We start from the raw sequence: 7,439 nt of genomic DNA on the forward strand, positions 1-7,439 counted from the left end.
AGATTGTGATGTGTGGAGCTAAGATGGGTATGGGAGAGAGGAGAGAGGAAGAGGAGCCAAAAACATACAAACAAAAAAGAGTGCTAGGGGAGCTTGCTGTTGGAGTGGAGAGATGAGAGACTATGAAATCAAGAAAAACAGAAAGTGGAAGAAGAAGGGAAAAAAAGCAAAGAAAAGAATGTATAAATAAAAATGAGAAAGAAAAAAGAAAAGAAAAGCTCCCAGGGATCCCACTGGTGCAGCTACGAGGTCTGGGGAGGTTGTCACCAGGTGTTTAAGTACAGCTTGGCTAGGAGGCATAGAGATGTCACTCAGCACCAGGTATTCAGGGGACAGGAAAAGACGGAAGGTATAGAGAGATGAGAAAAAGAGTAATGAAGAAAGATAAAAAGGGAAAAAGAGGGAAAAGAAAACAAAATAAATTTTAAAATAAAGGAACAAGAACCCCCCTCCCAAAAAAAGGATGCATACCATGAATAAAGAAATGCCCTCAGGGATCCCTCGGCGCATCTGCACAAGCTGAGGGGTAGGTCCCAAGCCGCGCAGCACTGCCCAGCCAGGATGGACTCCCAACTCGAGAAAAGAAAAAGACACTAAACAAACAATTCAAAACAAACAAACAAACAAAAGCCCCAGGATCCCATCAGCGTGGCACCGTGGACCGGGAAGCAGTTCCACGCTGGAGGGGAAATCCACAGCCCCTCAGGAAGAAGCAAAGATGGTGCACGGAGCCAGGTGTTTGAGCGAAAGGAGGGAGAGGTGGTGAGAGGTAAGGAAGAAATCAAAAGAAGGGGAAAAAAAGCAACATCAGCAGATAGCAAATGGTACTTAGGGAGTCGGCCAGTGTGGGCAGGTGGAATCCAAGGAGCCTAGTGCTTCCCAGCCAAGAGACTGTGGCCACGGGAAGCAGAGGAGGCCAAGTGGGGGTGAAGAAGGGTAGGGGGTGGGAAAACATATATCACTGTTTATTGGTGGTTCTTTCTCCTGCTGGAAGCTCTGTGAAGCTGCTTTCTTGTTCTGCCTGTTCGCTGTTCCCTGATAGGAGTCCAAGATGGCAGATCTGTGCTGCAGTAGCTGATAGGGGACCTCTGCATGTATGTCTCCTCGCTCTCTGTTCTCTGTCAGTTTGTTATTCCGTTTGGTGCTTGGCTGAGTTCTTTATCTCTTCATTTGATGTTTAGGGTTTCAGGATTACTGTTTTCTCTGGCTTAATTTTGGGGATCTTTGCTGTGGAGGAATGGCTTGGTACTTCTGCCTAGAGTGCCATGTTGCTGGAAATCCTTTGTTGAGAGTTTTTATCCTGAATGGGTTTTTGACTTTATCAAATGACTTTTTTGCATCAGTTGATAAGATAATGTGGTTCTTGTCTTTTGTTTTATTTATGTGATGGATTACATTGATTGTTTTTCTAATGTTGAACCATCCCTGCATACCTGGTATGAATCCCACTTGGTCATGGTGAATTATTTTGTTGATATGTTGTTGAATTCTATTGGCTAGAATTTTCTTGAGGATTTTTGTGTCAATGTGCACGGGGGATATTGGTCTGTAATTTTCTTTTTCTGTGATGTCTTTACCTGGTTTTGGTATCAGGGTTATGCTGGCTTCACAGAAGGAGTTTGGGAGTATTCCATCCTTTTCTATGCTCTTAAATAACTTTAGTAGTAGTGGTGTTAACTCTTCTTTGAAAGTTTGGTAGAATTCTCCAATGAAAGCATCTGGGCCAGGGCTTTTTTTATGTTGGGGGTTTTTAAATTACCTTTTCAATCTCTTCTTTCGTTATGGGTTTATTTAGTTGTTCTACCTCTGTTTGTGTTAGTTTAGGTAGGCAGTGTGTTTCTAGAAATTTGTCCATTTCCTCTAGGCTTTCAAATTTGTTAGAGTACAACTTTTCATAGTATTCTGTTATGATTCTTCTAATTTCAGCTAGGTCTGTTGTGATATCACCTGTCTCATTTCATATAAGGCTTATTTGCTTCCTCTCCTGTTTTTCTTTTGTCGGTTTGGCCAATGATTTATCAATTTTGTTGATCTTTTCAAAAAACCAGCTTTTGATCTTGTTTAGTATTTCAATTATTTTTCTGTTCTCTGTTTCGTTTAATTCTGCTCTCATTTTTATTATTTCCTTTCTTCTGGCACCTGAGGGCTTCTTTTGCTGCTCTCTTTCTGCTTGTTTGAGTCATAGGGTTAATGTTTTGATTTTGGCCCTTTCTTCTTTTTGGATGTGTGATTTATTGCTGTAAACTGACCTCTGAGTACTGCTTTTGCTGTGTCCCATAGGTTTTGGTAGGATGTGTTTTCATTCTCATTTGGTTCTATGAATTTCTTTATTCCATCCTTATTTTTTTTCTATAACCCAGTAGTTTTTGAGCAAGGTGTTGTTCAGTTTTCATGTGTTTGATTTTTTTTTCCTTGCTTTTTCTGTTATTGATTTCTGCTTATATGTCTTTATGGTTAGAAAAGATGCTTTGTAATATTTCGATGCTTTGGATTTTGTTAAGGCTTGCTTTATGGCCTATTATGAGGTCTGTTTTGGAGAGTGTTCCATGTGTTGGAAAAGAAAGTATACTTGGCTGCTGTTGCATAGAGTGTTCGATATATGTCTGTGAGATCAAATTCGTAGATTGTGGCATTTAGATCTTCCATGCCTTTATTGAGCTTCTTTCTGGATGTTCTGTCCTTCACTGAAGGCAGTATGTTGAAATCTCCTATTACTGTGAAGCTGTCTAGCTCTCTCTTCAGTGCTGTTAGAGTTTGTTTTATGTATTTTGGAGCCGTATCGTTGGGTACGTAAATATTTATTACGGTTATGTCCTCCTGGTGTATTGACCCTTTAATCATTATATAGTGTTCTTCCTTATCCTTTGTGGTGGATTTTACTTTAAAGTCTGTTTTGTCAGAGATTAATATTGCCACTCCTGCTCTTTTTTGAGTGTTGTTTGCTTGATATATTTTTTTCCGTCGCTTGAGTTTTAGTTTGTTTGTGTCTTTAAGGTGTGTCTCTTGTAGGCAGCATATAGACGGATCATGTTTTTTTAATCCATTCTGTCACTCTCTTGTCTGTTTATTGGTGTATTTAGTTCATTACATTCAGCGTAATTATTGATAGGTATGAGTTTAGTGCTGTCATTTCGATGTCTTTTTTGGTGTGTTGTTGACAGTTTCTTTGTTCGACTTAATTTTTTATGCTGAGTCATTTTTATGTATTTTCTTTTCATCTTTTTCGTTGTTGTTGATTTTGTATTTGCTGAGTCTTTATATTTGTCTTATTTTTTTTATTTGAGTGTAAGATTGTTAGTTTCCTTAGTATTTGCCCGTATTTTTCTAAGTTTAAACCACTCTTTTATTTCTTTATATTGCCTTGACTTCCTCTCCATATGGAAGATCTATGACTACATTTTTTAGTCCCTCTTTTTTGTTTTAATGTTGTCATCTTTTACATATTGACATCTCTCTTTCCCTGTTTTCACTTTGATTTCTTTTTGTGATTTCCCTATCTGGGTTAATATCTGGTTACTCTTTCCTGTGTTCTAGTCTTGGGTTGTTATCTGATGTTATTGTTTTTCTAACTGGCAGACTTCCTTTAATCATTCTTGTAATTTTGATTTGGTTTTTGCAAATTCCCTAAACTTCTCTTTATCTGGAAATGCCCTAATTTCACCATCATATCTGAGAGACAGTTTTACTGGATATGTAATTCGTGGCTGGCAGTTTTTTCTTTCAATGCTTTATTTCCATCATCCTCTTGCCTTCTTGCCTGCATGGTTTCTGCTAAGTAGTCTGAGCTTAGTGTTATTGACCTCCTTTGTTGGTGACATTTCGTTTATCCCTAGCTCTTAAAGTTCTCTCTTTATGTTTGGTTTTGGCAAGTTTTATTATGTCTTGGTGACTTACTTTTGGGATCTACCTCATGTGGGTTTCAGTGACCATCTTGGATAGATATCTTTTCATCTTTCACGATATCAGGAAAATTTTCTGCCAACAAATCTTCAGCAATTCTCTGTGTATTTTCTTTTCTTTAATTTTTTTTTTATTATTGTATTTTAGGTGAAGGTTTACAGAACAAATAGTTTCTCGTTAAACAGTCAGTACACATATTGTTTTATGATATTGGTTAACAACTCCACGACATATCAACACTCTCCCTTCTCAACCTTGGAGGACTTTTTTTTTGTTGTTGTTATGAAAATATAGATGGCCAAAGATACACCATTTCTACATGTACAATTCAGTGACATCTATTACATTCTTCCAGTTGTGCTGCTGTTCTCACTATCCTATTCCAAATGATTCCATCACCATTATCTTCAACTCACTGGCCCTCAGGTTTCCCATCAGACCTTTTAAGGTGCTGTTGTCAGTTTGGTCTCACATAGATAATTCTTTTTTTCTTTTTTGTACCTTAGATGAAGGTTTACAGAACAAATAGTTTCTCATTAAACAGTTAGTTTATCTCTGTATTTTCTGTTATCCTCCCTCCCCCCATTCTGGTACTCCAATCACTCGTAGGTTATTTCTCTTGATAGAGTCCCACATAATTCTTAGGATTTCTTCATTTTTAAAAATCCTTCTATGTAATGTTTCCTCAAATCAGTTGGTGTCAGTCGGTTTGTCTTCAATCTCACTAATTCTGACTTCCATTGCCTCAATTCTGCTCCTATGATTTTCTATTGAGTTGTCTAATTCTGAAATTTTATCGTTAATTTTCTGGATTTCTGATTGCTGTCTCTGTATGGATTCTTGCCACCTGTTAAATTTGTCATTATGCCCTTCTCTAGTCTGCTTAAGTTCCTGTATTGCTTTATTTGTGTGTTCATTGGCTTTTTCTGCGTTTTGCCTGATCTCTTGAAGAGTTCTGTATATTAAGCTTTTGTATTCTACCTCCAGTAATTCCAAGAAGTTCTCTTCCTCTGGAAAATTTCTTGATTCTGTGTTTTGGTAGCTTGCTGAAGCCATCGTGGTCTGCCTCTTTATGTGATTTGATGTTGACTGTTTTCTCCAAGCCATCAGTAAGTTATTATATTTATTTATGTTTGCTTATTGTGTCCTAGCTTCTTCTTTTGTTTTGTTTTGATATGCCCAAATAGACTGTCACCAAGTGCGTGATGCAGGCTCTCACCTACAGTCCTCGACGGGTAGCAGTGATCGGTGTAAGCAACAGGTATCTGGCTACAGTAGGGGATCATGCGCTGAGCAAGGCAGGAGGCTGATGGCTGCCCCTGAGTGGGAGGAAAGTGTGTCCCTGTTCCCTAGAGCATGTAGGTGGGTGGGTTTTGCAGCCAGACTATGGGCACCCAATGCTGTTGACCGTATGGACTGTGAGTCACCACTTATTCTTGGACTCCTGTCATGGGTGGCTAGGTGGCGTGGGTGGAGCCACCATTCCTTAGGCCCCTGATGTGGGTAGGTGAGGACCCTGCTTAATGGGCAGATGGTGTCTAATGTCATGAACCTGCCGCTCCACAATATAGTTGGTGATACAGTTGAAGTTAAGCTTCAAGTATATACCCTGTTTAACTGTGCTAATGAGGGCCTATGTTATTGAAATGAGCCCACAGAGGTCTATGGAATGGTGAAAAACATTCAAAGTCTGTGGACCCCTTATGCCTGTGTCTAGGCAAAGGAGCTGTGCTATCCTGAGTTACCAGCTTAGGGGTGCTGGCAGATTATTTTTTCCTGTTTGTTAATTTGTTCCCTGTCCAAGGCTGGGAGAATGGCTCAGGGCACATAATGGGTCCTACCTCTGGCCCAGGGAATGCGTCAATTTCTGAAGCCAGCCTGGGACTGGTGCAGAGAAGGCAGGGGGCAAGTAAATAGGAGAGAGATTTTTCCCAAAGGGGGTGTTTTTTGATCCGTGAAGTAGGTCAGATACATGTACTTATCTTTTGCTGATTGAGTGCTGCTTTTCATAGGTTCTGGAGGCCTGAGTAGACTCTCTGCTGCTGTGTCTCTGCCAACGTGGAAAATGCCTCCTGAGCGCCACTGCTTGACTCATTGTGCTCACTAGCCAATCCGGCCTGAAGGGTGCCAGCTCCCTCTGGGTCAGTTCTGGCAACTCCTTGCTGCTTCCGAACCATCTCTCTCTCCCCCTGCAGCTCATTCCTATTCCTCAACTTTGCCTCTGATGTTCAGGGCTCTGAGATTGTCATATATAATCGATTCACTTGTATTTTTGGGTCTTTGTAGTAAGAGGGACCACCGGAGGCATCTGACTATTCTGCCGTCTTGGCTCCGCTTCCATTTCTGCATAAACTACACCATAAGCCATCATGTAAAATTCTCAGTTTGAACATATATAAAATAGAATAAGACCTTACATATATTTAGAAAGGAAATAGAGTGACTAATTCTGGATATTTATCATATTTTTCCTCAGTCTTTTAAAGGTGACATGCAGTGGCAATGTCTTTAAATATAAATCCCATTTATCAAGTCTTTCCATATTATTCAAATTATAATTTTTCTTCTTTTTTTTAAATTGTTGTAGTTTAAATGAAGTTTACATTTCAAGTTAGTCTCCCATACAAAAATTTATACAGACATTGTTATGTGACCCTAATTGCACTCTACATACTGTGACAGCACACTCCTCCTTTCTACCTCTGATTTCCCATGTCCATTCAGCCAGCTCCTAACCCTCTCTGCCTTCCCATCTCACCTCCAGACAGAAGCTGCCCGTTTATTCTCTTGTATCTACTTGAGCTAAGAGGCACACTCCTCATGAGTATCACTTTATGTCCCACGGTCCAGTCCAATCCCTGTCTGAAGAGTTGGCCTCGGAAATTGTTTGAATTCTGGGCTGATAGAGTATACAGGGCGCATGCTTTCTGGGGTTCTTCCAGTCTCAGACCATTAAGTCTGGTCTTCTTACTATACTTTGAATTTTGCACCCCACCTTTCTGCTGCTCCATCCAGGACACTCAGCTGTATTCCCTGTCAGGGCGATCATTGGTGGTAGCCAGGCACCATCTAGTTCTTCTGGTCTCAGGCTGATGAAGTTTCTGGTTTATGTGGCCCTTTCTGTCTCTTGGGCTACTACTTTCCTTGTGTCTGTGGTGTTCTTCATTCTCTTTTACTCCAGGTGGTTGGAACCAATTGATGCATCTTAGATGGCAGCTTGCAATCTTTTAAGACCACAGATACCACTCACCGAAGTAGGATGCAGAACATTTTCTTATTAAACTTTGTTATGCCATTTGACCTAGATGTCCTCTGAAAGCATGGTCCCCAGACCCCCACCCCTGCTACTCTGTACCTTGAAGTGTTTCGTTGTATTCAGGAAACTTCTTAGCTTTGGTTTAGTCCAGTTGTGCTGACTTTCCCTGTAGTGTGTGCTGTCATTCCCTTCACCTAAGATTATTCTTATCTACTGTCTAGTTAGTAAATAACCCTCCCTCTCCCTCCCCACCCTCATAACCATCAAAGAATGTTTTCTTTTG

Source organism: Trichechus manatus, unplaced genomic scaffold (assembly GCF_000243295.1).
Source record: "Trichechus manatus latirostris isolate Lorelei unplaced genomic scaffold, TriManLat1.0 scaffold00086, whole genome shotgun sequence".
Taxonomy (NCBI): Eukaryota; Metazoa; Chordata; class Mammalia; order Sirenia; family Trichechidae; genus Trichechus; species Trichechus manatus.